The sequence below is a fragment of the Aythya ferina genome, assembly GCF_964211825.1.
Source record: "Aythya ferina genome assembly, chromosome: 1".
In the NCBI taxonomy this organism is placed as follows: domain Eukaryota; kingdom Metazoa; phylum Chordata; class Aves; order Anseriformes; family Anatidae; genus Aythya; species Aythya ferina.
The window spans coordinates 191,678,141-191,691,109 of NC_140296.1; the positions used below are offsets into that span (position 1 = coordinate 191,678,141).

Here is a 12,969-nt window from a genome sequence, read left to right on the forward strand (position 1 = left end):
GTGCGCTGTTTCAGGTATGGCTGAGACAGTGGACAATATAAGATTTTTGTCCTTTTTCCCCTTTCATGGACATACTCTAATGATTCACAGTCATTGACATTTGTTTACTTTAAAGACCAAGGCCTTCAGTAATTTTTCCTGCTTTTTAATTTATAGAACAAAACTTGTTCTCACAGCACTAACCTGTTTGGCAGTCCTTACTGAAATATATGCATGTAAACATTGGTTTTGTCCCATTTATTGACAGGCATATCTTGCTGCTAAAGCTTCTGCATCTGCAAGAGACTGTGCCTGCTGGTACATGAGAATTTTACCTGTCTCCATGAATTTTTGATTGAACAACTCGACTAACCCAAATCTTTTATCACTATTGCTCCATTATGACAGATTCTACCATTTCTTGCAGCTTCCAAACTAATGATGTGCATGAGGACTTCAACCACTTCACAGAGAAATGTGCTCCATCCAGCACAGTACCATAGCCAAGTTATGAAGCCTCCCAGATTCCAGTGCTATATTTAAAATGGTCTAAGCTGATCTCGACAAGGAGCAAGATCCAGTAAGAGAGAAATCTTTAGTTTGGTCCTCAGTCTTATACTGAAGAATTTCATGTACTAAATGCTGTAGTTTTCACTAATTCTTTCATCCAAATATCATCAAGTTTTGAAGAACTTCACCGGGGTGCAAATAGAAAATAATGTTTAGACAAAGTGAAATGCTCAGTTTGGGTAAATACAGTGGAAGCAATACAGGTTGCTTCCTGTGAATGGAGTGAAGAACTCAGTATGATGAGGCAAGCCCCTCTGGTAGAGCATCTTAAGCACCACGTACTGTTGTGTAGGGCTGGATGGTGACAGGACGCGAGAGAAGTGATGTATGAGATGGGGTTGGGGCTCACATCATGATTTGCACATGAAGCAGCTGGTGGGACCTGAGCTGCTGCCACCTTGATGACTGCCACTAGCCCCCCTAGCCCTTCTGGTCCTGCTCAGAGCAGTCAGGACTGAAAAGAAATATCTCTTCTCATGGTCATAGCCCTGAGAAAAAGCACCTGGGAACCACAGAATCGTTTAGTTTGGAAAAGACCTTCAAGATCACCAAGTCCAACCATCAACCTGACCTACCAAGTCCAACCAAGTCCAAGTCCTACTAAACCATGTCCCCAAGTGCCACGTCCACACATCTCACAAATATCTCCAGAGATGACAGCTCCACCATTTCCCTGGGCAGCCCACTCCAGTGTTTGACCACCCTCTCCATGAAGAATTTTCCTTAATGTCCTATCTAAACCTCTCCTGGTACAGCCTGTGACAGCTTCTTCATGTCCTATCCCTTGTCACCTGAGGAAGGAGACAGACACCCTCCTTGCTGCAACCTCCTCTCAGGTGGTTGCTCTCTACAGAGAGCAATGAGGTTCTCCCCTCAGCCTTCACTTCTCCAGACTAAACAACCCCAGTTCCTTCAGTCACTCCTCATACATCTTATTTTCAAGTCCCTTCACCAGCTTTGATGCTCGTATGTGCACACACTCAACATCCTCCCTGTAACAAGGGGACCCAAAGCTGAATGCAGTACTCAGGGTGCAGTCTCACCAGTGCCACGTACAAGGGGACAATCACTCACAATTTTTAGTATTAACAGGAGCACAAAGCTATCTGTGCACCACAACAGCTAAAAGGTGTTGTGGAGGCAGTCTGGAGACCAAGTGAACTGTTTATTCATTCCTGGCCATAGTGAGGGTTGGGAAAGACTCACGGACTCCTTGTGACCCCTGAAGATGCTTCACAGCTTGCCCAGTGAGTTCCTGGGGCTATACAGAAAAAGCTCACTTCTTTCTAGAACTGCTTTCTAGAACTGCTCCAGCAAGGAGCGCTCACACGTGCGTTCATCCAGCTGTTACTGGCTTCCCTTACTTCTCAGAAATGAGCTGCTCATTAATGATGTGGGAGCGATAATTTTGAGTTGGAAGAAGGCTGTCTGACACCCCAGCGGGGTCCTGGTGCGAAACTACACCATGCTGTGGTTTCTACCTGAAAACAAGCAGATTTGGGCACTCTCCACTGGCCTGTCCCACGTTATTATTTGGTACCTACTGGTGCCTGCAGACAGGCAGGCTTTATTCTGTTCCAGCTCCTTCAGGAAAATGGTGCTCAGAAAAGCAGGGCCTGTATGTATCTCAGTGTCTGTGAGAGAAAAGCACATCAGATATTTCTCTGCTGTGCAAACTCGGTGCTGTCTGTCTTACCCTGGGGCGCTTCTGCTGCTCCTGCCACACGTTTTTTGTCTTGTGGATATTTGGAGTCATCACTGGTTTTGCAGGTTTTTGGGAGCTGAGGGAGCATGCACAGGGCTCTGTATGGAATTACTGACAGAAACAGGGTCACAGAGCTCAGGAATTCCTGGTTTCTGCTTCCATATGTAAAAGCAGTTAGTCTCTTCAATTCTATCACCTTGCAGCATTAATACTTAATTACTGAAGGAAATTGATCTGAGAATTAGGATATAAAATGCAGCATTTTAGAATTTCATGCAAGTTTACTATCAAATAAATCCCTGCATGATATTTAATCTCATTTGCCTTTTTTTTGTTGTTGTTTTTTTTTTTTTTTTTTCCATCCAATTTTACATTTAATTTCCCTCATAATTAGAATTGTAAAGTTCTTCTGGTTACAAGTTCCTGGTTACTGGTGCTTCTGTGAGCAGACCCCTCTTTCCTACTTTGTACGAGGACAGATTGCCTTGGGAAGTCATGCTGGCACGGGCTAAGCACAGGGCCCAGCTCTGAGTTTAGAGGAGAAGAGGGAGAGGGGAAGGATTTTTAATCTCTGTGCAAAAGGGTTACGCTTAAATATTAATAAAAATATCAAAAGCAATGACTAATCTGTGATACTCTCTTAAAACTTCTCCTTTAAAATATTAACAGAATAGTGTGGAAGAATTGCTAGCACGATGGAACAAAGTCTGTTCTATAAAACACAGGCAAAGGCCAGCTGCACAGAAAGAACAATATGGACCAGCATCTTTTATTCCATCAGTCAAGGTGCCACAAGAGAGATCAAGGTCAACATTTCAGACATCTGAAGCTGAGTAAGACAAATCCCACCCACACTTCTTCATTGCACTTACAAGTACTCTTCGTTCACGTTTGTGCTGTTCACAGTGTGTCAGCAATACCAGCAGTATTGTTCAGATGAATGCCGTCAACACCTTAAAAGTATCTCTTCAGTTAGAGTTGCCTACAGTAAATCTAAGACCCTGGTCAGAAAAGACCAAAGACAAAGAAAGCCAGGGTGTTGTTGTAACTCAGTCTGAACGTGACTTGACAGAAATACTGACTGGAGGTTCACCTCCAAATGAAATAGGTTCTATTTCAGTGTTATAATCTTATCTTTCTGAATGCTTCTAAACACTCCAGCAAGCAATAAAGAGACAGAAAAAATCATATTGCTTCTAGTTACCCCAAAATTTTAGATGTGCAAAAGAATTGTGAAAAATATGCTTTTGTGTTGAGATTTGGTATATGAAGTTAGAAGTGAGTGGTGAGACTTTGCTGTCAAATAAATAAAAAATCCCACCCCAAACCCACAGGTGGGAAATGCTGGCAAAATTATACTGAGTTACAGATCTAGCACATAAAATTTTTATCCTTCTGAAATTTCCACTGAAGAGAAAAGCAGAAGGGTAAAAATACTTTTCTGAATCTGCTCTTTTGTTAAACCTGGGCAGAAGGACAAAAAAGTAAGGACAAAAAGCTTAAAGCACAGATCAGTATTATGTGTATTAGCATGCCTTTTTTAGCACTTCCACACTTTATTTTGTTTCTAGTTACTGACATATATGTGGAAAAATTACATGTTAATAGTTCTGTTAATAATGTTTTGTCCAACCTGCAGCTGAAGTACTGAACTGTTACGTTCAATTGCTGTAACCATAATTTAGAAGCAAGTCTTGCATTTTAACTATTGCCAGCAGCAGTTTTTCTGCCAGTACAATCAAAATCCATCTAGACTAAGAAACGAAGACCTTGTGTTCTTTCCTTAAATAAATTGTGGAAGAGCATTTTTTAAAACTAGCTTTTCCCTGATGCCAGTAGGTGGCAATGTCTTTGCCCTAAAAAACTCAGAGAAAATGCAGCTTCATAAGGTAAAAGCAGGCAGCACATCCCTTCCATACAGGGGGTACTGGGGAGGGTCTCAATTAAATTAACCAAGGGAGCTATATGAAGAATGATTCCTCAGCTGTCAGTCCTGGTCAATGCTCTGGAAATCATTAATTCTGTAACTGAAAATGGAGCCCCAAGGAGATTTTTAAAAAAATACCCAAAGCCCACTTATAACAAGGCAATTATTTTACATCCCATTTGTGAGAGCAGCCATTTAACATACAGTGTCACTCTGCTTTGATTTGTGCATGTGGGTACAATACCTATGGCAAATGCAAGGAATTTTATAAAATACAGAAACTATAAAAGGTTACACTTTCTCTAGCTTATGATGTTCATAAACGTTGCATACCGAGGCTCTCATTATTACATTAAACTCAAATTATGGTATCTGACAGTAGAAGAACTTAGCAGAAATCAAAATAATTCCTATTTTCCTTGGCCTCTGACAGATAAAATGAACTTTACATAAATAAGTGCTTTTTAACAGCGGTTATTTTACAAAGAAAGTGTGGTAAATGGGCATATACATCACCCTAATCCCAGGTCTTAAGGAGTAAATAATCATGCAAAACCTCAGACTTCTCTCTCATCAACTGGGTTAAAGGTTGGACTTGATGATCTTTGAGGTCTTTTCCAACCTGAGAAATTCTATGATTCTCTGACCATCATCTGTGCAAAGCTATCGTGACAGGGGTGGAAAGCCAAGGGGAAAAAATAGTCCAAACAGCCTACAAGCCAGAAGTGCCACTGCTCAGCAGCACGACCTGCTCTCTAGCAGACTGCCCATTTCCTAGCTGTATTAACAGATACGGCAGGTTAAAGTAAGGTCGCAACTTTAAATCAAATGAATCGATAACTCTGGCTCATCTTGTGCCACGGAAGGAGTGATGGTACCTTCTCAAGGAAATGACCCACACATGCAGACAGCACATACAATAATTTATATGAATTAAAATCATCAAGCATCCTGAATTATTCAACAGCCCTAACGTAGCAATGTGTTAATTTATTTTCCCCCAAAAGAAAAAAAAATAAAATCCTCTGAATAAGCTTTCATATTATGAAAAGAAGGGAAGAGATCACAGTTCTACTATATCAGATGATGTGATTGCTGAAGAATTACTTATTATGGAATAAAGGTGGGTAAAATAAGGACTTTGCATGCTGTTAAAGGTATAAGCTCCTGTGAGGAGAGCTGTTTTTGACCCTGGTGAATGTTCTTTATCAATAAAATTCCCCAAGAAATCAGCCTTTAAAACGGTCTTTTTCCTCAAAAGAAAGAAGAAAAAAAAAAAGAGAGAGAAAAAAAGAAAAAAAAAAAAGAAAAATTATATTTATTCAATTCAATTCAGAGTGTAATAACCTAAAAAATCTGTTGAGACAATTTTCACTGAGGATTTTTATTTAAATCTGAATTTCAGAGTCATTAGTGAATACACAAGAAAAACCTCTACTGGCAGTATTCCTCTCTCAGAAAAAAAAATATAACTATAATAATCCACGTCCTTCAAAACTTGAAGCTCTTGCCCTTTTGCTCTGGCTCCAAGGCAGAAGGGGAACTTCCCAGCCCTCTCCCAGGGGCAGCTCCCTGCTGTGCTCCCAGGAGAGGCAGCAGGGTGAGGCAAGGCCTTTCCATCTGCCCCTGCAAAGACGAGCAGCTGAAGAAGCTAATTAGCAGCAGGCTCCTACAGTCGAGAAAAGATCCTTTCCCCCAATGTACGTTTTGTGAGAGGGCGAGAAAGAGGCTGCAGGAATTATCCCTATAGTCTAAGCACCTTGTCATGAGACTGGCAATTCTCTCATGGATGTTGGCATGCTTTTTCTTCCCTTTCCTATCCTATCTATCTCCTTTGTCAACTGAAAGCTTTTTAAATGGGAAACAAGATTATTTCCCTTCTAGTCCCATCTCAGCCAGCGAATGGCTAGAATAACCAGAATGCTTTCTACTTCAACAGGATGTGAATTCAGATTTTAGACACTGCAGCATCTTCTTCCTTGGACCACTTTCAAGCAGTGAAGAGCAGTGACTCAAACATATTTTCCATTTAAATAGCTGTAACACATTTTTTACTGACATAAAGCAGCATTTGGGAATGGTTTAGCACAGGGGCCACTTTTGCTTTTCCATTCCAGTAGCCTCAGTGCTTTGCCATTTGAGTAGTAGCAACAGCAACTAACCCAGACAGCTGTCAGGATCTGTCTCTTCCTTGTTTTTCTTTCAAAATGCCTCTTAAATAGTAATATAGACTCAGATCTGGAAGCAGGGTTCACCAGCGACCTGCAATATCTACAAGCAGGTAGAGAACAAATGTCCAAATGGCATTTCAAACTAAGCAGACCTGCTTTAAAATCTTATTTTGTGCTGGATGTCTCCAACAAATAAACATTTTCTTCAGCAAATAAACTAAATGCTTCCAGAATCAGAACTTCACAACAGGACTGACGAGGCGTGGATTTTGTCCTTCCTTTCCTGCATCCAGAATTTGCCATTGGTTGAGTAGATGTAATGAGTAGGAGCTATTAATAGTAATTCCCAAGTAATTACCCTAAAGGAACATAAACAGTTTCGGTTTAGATTATCATGTAGCTCCGCTTGTTATTTCAGACCTAAGATACAGATGCAATATACAAAGGACCTTAATTGTTCAGGCATTAGATGCAGTCAAAAATCTTATAATTTCATAAAGTGAGATTATAAAAAATGCTCCCCCAACATTAAAAAGAATCATCAAAGGATTGCATCTTCTGTTAGGGTTGCAACAATAGTCCAACCTCATTTAAATTATTTAAGTAGATATTTAGATTTCACCGTATTTTTAAATGCTTAAAAAGATCTGATCAAAGTTATCAGGCCCACCATGTAATAATTTCCTTTTAAAGGACCTTAAAAACACAGTGCCTTAAAGATTTGAGGGGGAAGAGTGGCTGAGAGGATCAGAACATTAAAATTGAATCCATTTTGCTACCTGCTCCTGTGTCACCGAGAGCACAGGCTTCATCTGCAGCTGAGGACGCAATATTCTGCATCACCTTATCCTGTTCTTCCTATTTGCCCTTGGCCATTAGCATTAAAATAAGCACACAAGATTTCTGAAGTTCCTCCTCTGCCTCCCCAGCTCTCAGGAATCACCCCTCTCCATCCCACATAACCACGGTGATTACACCAGTGCCCCCCTCTCAGAAAAGACCTTGTTCTTAGATTTTCCGCCGACAAAGACTGTAATCAGTTTCAGACCTTTCTTTCATTTCTGTTTCCACACACCTCCCTAGCTTACATTAGGCATTATTACCCTGAAGGATGTCCTCCTAATCAAAGAGGACAAAGAGCACCGTGTGCCGAAGCCCTGCTGTTCCACACTTCCATCCTTACTGGCAAATGGTGACTGTAATCAGAATTTAATTCTATTTGAAACTGCAACTATTTTGTTTTTCTTTCTTAAATGATACCTGGAGGGAGAGGGGGGGGATTCAGTGTTCTGGCTCCCAGTGCGGTGATGAGTATTTCAATTTAGTAAACATTTAGCATGGTCCAGACAGAAATTTTACTAAGACTACTGGTTATGATGACAGCTCTTCTCAGCAATGCTGATGTACACACAGATGTAAATATTCTGTAGATATTGCCAGTTCCCTGAAGCAATTTACTCCCTTTACCACATTTCTACTTTACAAATGTGAGAACCACAATCCTATGCATAATCTTTATCATTCTGAAGACTTTGTAAGAGAAATACGAGTTTCTCTTCTAATTGCTGGTGAATTTGGTAATGCTTTTCCATACCATTTTAGAAAGATTCCAAATAATCACTTCAGCAATAAAATCTTTCACCAGCCCCTCCTGCATCACAGAAGAAGCCATGTCTACACATGGACAGAGGAGTTCTTCATCCTTGGAGCGCTCCCTGGTGCCAGCCTGCCCATGGGAACAGGAGAGGTTTGTACCTCCCTGCCCAACCAAGTCCTGAAAATAGGGTCTCAGTCTTTAACTGAGCGAAGACACACACATATTTTTGGTATTAGTAAAGCAGTCACAGCAACGTTTGCTAATGGACTTGTCTCACTGCAAAAGCATCTGCAAAAGATAGCAACTAGCAACACGAGTATAAGGAACTTATTCACATCTCTTCACTTAAGCAGCTAAAGGAACCTGATATTTCCAGAAAAAATCTATCATTGATCCAAAGAAAAAAGCATTCTAATAACTTCTATCACTCTCATCTGCTATGGATTAGACAACAGGCAGCTCAGTACGGATTTAAAACTCTCCAGAATATTTACAAGGCTGTGACAGATTGGCACGTCCCCCAGTGGACATAAACCAGGCTGTGGTCTGAGAACTCAGCTAATGAACTCCTCTTTTTTCTTGTAAACCACTGGAATCTAGTCAGCGTCCAGGCTCGAATGCTGAGGCCATGAGGCACATTCCTGTGGTGGAAACTCTCCTGAAGGATTTAGCTGCCACATCAGCTGCCTTGCATTGCCCATGCAGTTTAAACCCAGTTTTCCCCAGAACAGGTTTCTGAGGCACAGCTATGCAAAAAATGATGGACGTGAGCAACAGGCCCTGGTGCTCATATTTCACCTCCATACCCAATGTCCTCGGCGAGGAGAATTTTATATTTGCAAAAGCCGGATTCTCCATCAACCATTAAACTCCCATGGCAGGAAGATGTTCCCCTAACAAAGTTAATAAAAATGGCAGAAGAAAGCAAATCACTCAGCTCTTCTCCCTTTATAGATTTCTGCTCCCAATCGTCCTCCTCAGGGGACTGTGGAGACCTGCCAGCTAATTTTGTGGACAGGATGGCTTCTAGGCTCGCCTCTGATCTGCAGATGATGTTATTATTTCTTCATCATTGTTTACTGTATAAAGTCAACATCTTTCTCCCCAGAGGGAGATTGCTCAGAGTCACTCATGAGAGCCTTTTAGCTCTCAGTGGCGGGCCTACTGTGGTCCTGACAATATCCTCATGTCAAGGTTAATGTCATGTCAAGGCACTATTAGTAGCTCCTTTCCTTCCACGGTCATTCATTCAGCTGTAAGAATATTAATGTCATTTAAAGTTTCTTCCAGAGCACTCTTGGCTGGCCTCTAGGGTTATTGCAATTACACACAGGGAGAAGTTTCAAGGTTTCTGAGAGCACTGGGGGAGTAATTGAAGTTGTGGGGAAGAACTAGATCCTGGTTTATGCTGTGGAAGTGCAGAATTGAATGCAATCTCCTCCACATTCAGCACTGACTAAGAGCTGACTCTGCTTATGACCTCTGCTGTGCCACCCGAGCTGTGTATTGCAATTTTCACATCGCATCCCCATCTGTAACACCAAGATAATGCTTTTTTTATCAGCTCTGTGGGGATTTTATAATACGATGTTCATGAAGAGAACAGAACTGCCAGCTGTCCAGAACTGCCAAACACAAACTTTTGCAGACCTCGGAAAACAAAGTCCCAACACAGAACCTCAAATAACACCGAGAGAGAAGATGCAGCTCTTCTCCTTTTATTACAAAGTGAATAATTTAAGGATATTCTCGCTTACTGTCTTGAAACCATCCTTTATATGTCCCTGGGCAGAGCTGGAGGCAGCCAGGTTTGCACGTCAGCCGTTGTTTGTTAACTGATTCAGTGATGCCACGGGCTGCGAAGCACTGACTGTGCCGGTGAGGCAGACAAGATGCTCCTCTGTGTGTTATCCCAGTGTGAGAGTCAGGCTTATGTAACCGATTAAATAACAACAACAAAAAAAAATCTCTTCTCTTTGCCTTACGTGTATGATCTCGCAAGTGTACCAGTTGTGCACTACCCGTGCTGCTTCAAGGCCAGGCTTGGACTTGGTCTGATTTATTCTCACACTATTTCCATGGCATCCTTCCTCCCCTGGGACCACTGCTGGCCACGGAGTTCTCTATATTCAAAAGAACCAAAATGCTATATTCTTCTTGAAAAACATTTGGATGGTCTAATTGTCTCCCTTGGTTCCTATGACAACCCACAGCAACATAAACAGCCTTGTTGGCAGCCACAGGAGGCTGAAATCTCTGCTCTTTCCCCTCTTTTTCCCTTCCTTCCTTTCCCCTCCTCTTCTCCATAACTTCTCAATTTAGAACATACTGTAACTGAATAAATATGATTAACAACAACAACAAAAAAAATAGAGGTGGTGTCTAGTACACAAGGCTGGCACTGGGGAAACTTCTTGCAAATAAAAAAGCATTACTGTATTTTAAGATAACAGTCAAAACATTGCCTATTATGTCAGCGTTATGGAAGTACCTTGGGATCAACTGGGAAGAGCAAAGCTATAAACACACAAACAGAAGGGCTTTCTCTGTCAGCTTGTGAGGCTGTAGAGTGCTGTGAAAAATACAACGAGATCTCTCCTGGTGCCTCTGAGCACTTCTCACCTGGCTGGTGGGTTACACACCAGGAACAGACAAGCCCCTGAGTGCATGTCAGTGTGGTTGGGGTTACGATGGGTGCAGTTATGTGGCTGTACATACATCATATGATGTGACCATATGCACCTGTCCATGGCTGCAGCTCCCATCTTTCCAGCATGAAAAGAATAAAGCAGGCTCGAGCACAGCAGCAGAGAAATGCACCGCGTGGCACCATTAACACGAGTGCAGTAGAAGCCATTTCTCTGAACCTCCCACAGCATGGAAGGCGGCCAGAGCTGCTGCTTCTGCTAATACCCAGGCAAACTGAGGTCCAACAGATCCGAGACAAATAGCCCAGGTCTTCCTCCTCCCCTCGGCAAAATTTCTGGCCAAAGAAATTGGCCAGAATTAATTCTGGAGGTTTTAAGACATTAAGACACATTCAGCCAACCCTGGATGGCATTAAACCAGCAAAATACACAGGAGGCAAAATACAAAGAGGCTGCATGTGGCCCTGCATGTGTAGCAGATGTTCACAAGTCAGAAAATCATCTTTTAAACCATTAAATTAGTTTCTGATCATAAAAATGCCATGTATTTTTAAATACCCGCTGCTGTAAATCTAGCTTGTGACAACATAACTCTGAAACGAAGGGGTTGCAATATCTAGCATCGGCGCAGTCGTAACTTCTTCACCAGTGCAGTTGGTTTGCCTTAGGCACTTGTTCTCCCTGTGCTGGCAGAAGGACACAGATCCCTGCTGCTCAGAACAAATGAAAATGTAACTACGTGGTTTTCCCTGCTGCAGTCCTCTTGGTTGGAGAAGAAATCCTCTTTGTGGGACTGATTTTGCTGTGAAGCAGAGTCAGCATTTGAGGAACCAGAAGGGAGGGATATGTTGATGTGAACCCTTGTAAGTCAAGACCTGTGGACTATTATGTAGAAGTACACATATTTGCAAGGAGGAGAAGGAGGGAAAATGCATGCCTGTCCCACAGGGTGTGGAACAGAAGGTACCACCTGGTGCTATTTCACAGCTTGAAGGACCAGCTTGCTAGAAAACTTCCTGATTACACAGACCAGGTGGAGACAAGATTAGAAATTCATGAATTAAACACTAGAAATGGGGATGAACACATACTCTTTGGAGAAAGAAATACAGTTATTTCATTGAATTTATTTCTCAAGGCAGGAATTTTACTCTAATGACTACCAATATAACAAATTTAAAAGTGTAGAGTTTTTGCTTGAAAGACTTTGAACAAGGTCCTTATACTATGGAATTATTGTACAAGATGTAAATACTTAAATCTGCAATTTGAAATGGAAGTATTTCTTCTTTCCTATCTAACTTGCTCCAATAGGCTGTACAACAAGGAGCTGTGAGACTGAATCATGAATATAAAAGGATTTCTGATGCCTACATTTACTACATGTTATATAAGACTGCTTAATAAATAAAGTTTGACTCTATCAATCAACTATCCGTAACAAGTTTATGCTTCCATTTATGTCATAGCGCATGCTTTTATGATTTTGCTAAGTATAGACATAGTATTCAAAACTACAGCATATATGAAATGAATGTTGATGAAGACATTTGTTACTAGACAAACGTGAGAGTCCAAGTGCTGCTGAGCACATCAGGGTACTAGGTAATATGCAAGGTATGTACAACTGAAGACAGTCACAGAATATGCAAGAGGGACGAGCTATTGTAGTCTTCACAGCTACTTATTAACAAAGAGTAATTGCCACAAAATGATCCCAGTACTTTTAAAATAGGATTACGAAGGACACAAACTACCCTCTTCTGCATATAGAATGAGCCACGAGGCATAACACCCTAACAGTATTGAAACCAAAATGAGGGCAATTTTAGAGTAATTTTTAATTAACAATTTTACAATTAGTGGATATCTCCATACCTTCCAAATTCTGCCCAATATGACTCACTACCACTAAGATACTTGGAATTAACTTCTGAGAAACACATATGAAAAAAAAGCCCAAACTACCACACAAACTTTTGCATATTTCCCAAGTATGTTTATGATGCGCAGGTGGCATAGATAAGGTTTTATCAGCAGTAATTAAACATTTATCAGCAATAATTACACGATTCATTTATGGCATTCAACCATTCTTTAAAATATCTTAGCCCTGATCAAGTTTAAAGTATTGATAAAGAAAGCCCTTATGGGACTTCAATCCATCTCACAAAGTCATTTCTTAAGAACAGTCAGTATTTTGGAAAACCTGAAAACTGCTGTGACTTCACAGGGAATCATTGTGCTGCCTAAGAAAAAGAGGTGTGATATATTTTGCAGTTATGTTGGAGCTTTTTTTCTGTGAATTCACACATTTTTACACCCCAAGTGCAACGTACACCACGATGCTCACTTTAAGCCCAGTACAGAAA

General features: G+C 41.1%; 1 protein-coding gene across 3 annotated transcripts in view; it reads right to left on the reverse strand.

Moving 5' to 3' along the window:
• Positions 1-12,969, reverse strand: part of SLC2A13 (solute carrier family 2 member 13) — a 163,154-nt gene that overhangs the window by 22,945 nt on the left and 127,240 nt on the right. The window lies entirely within an intron of this gene.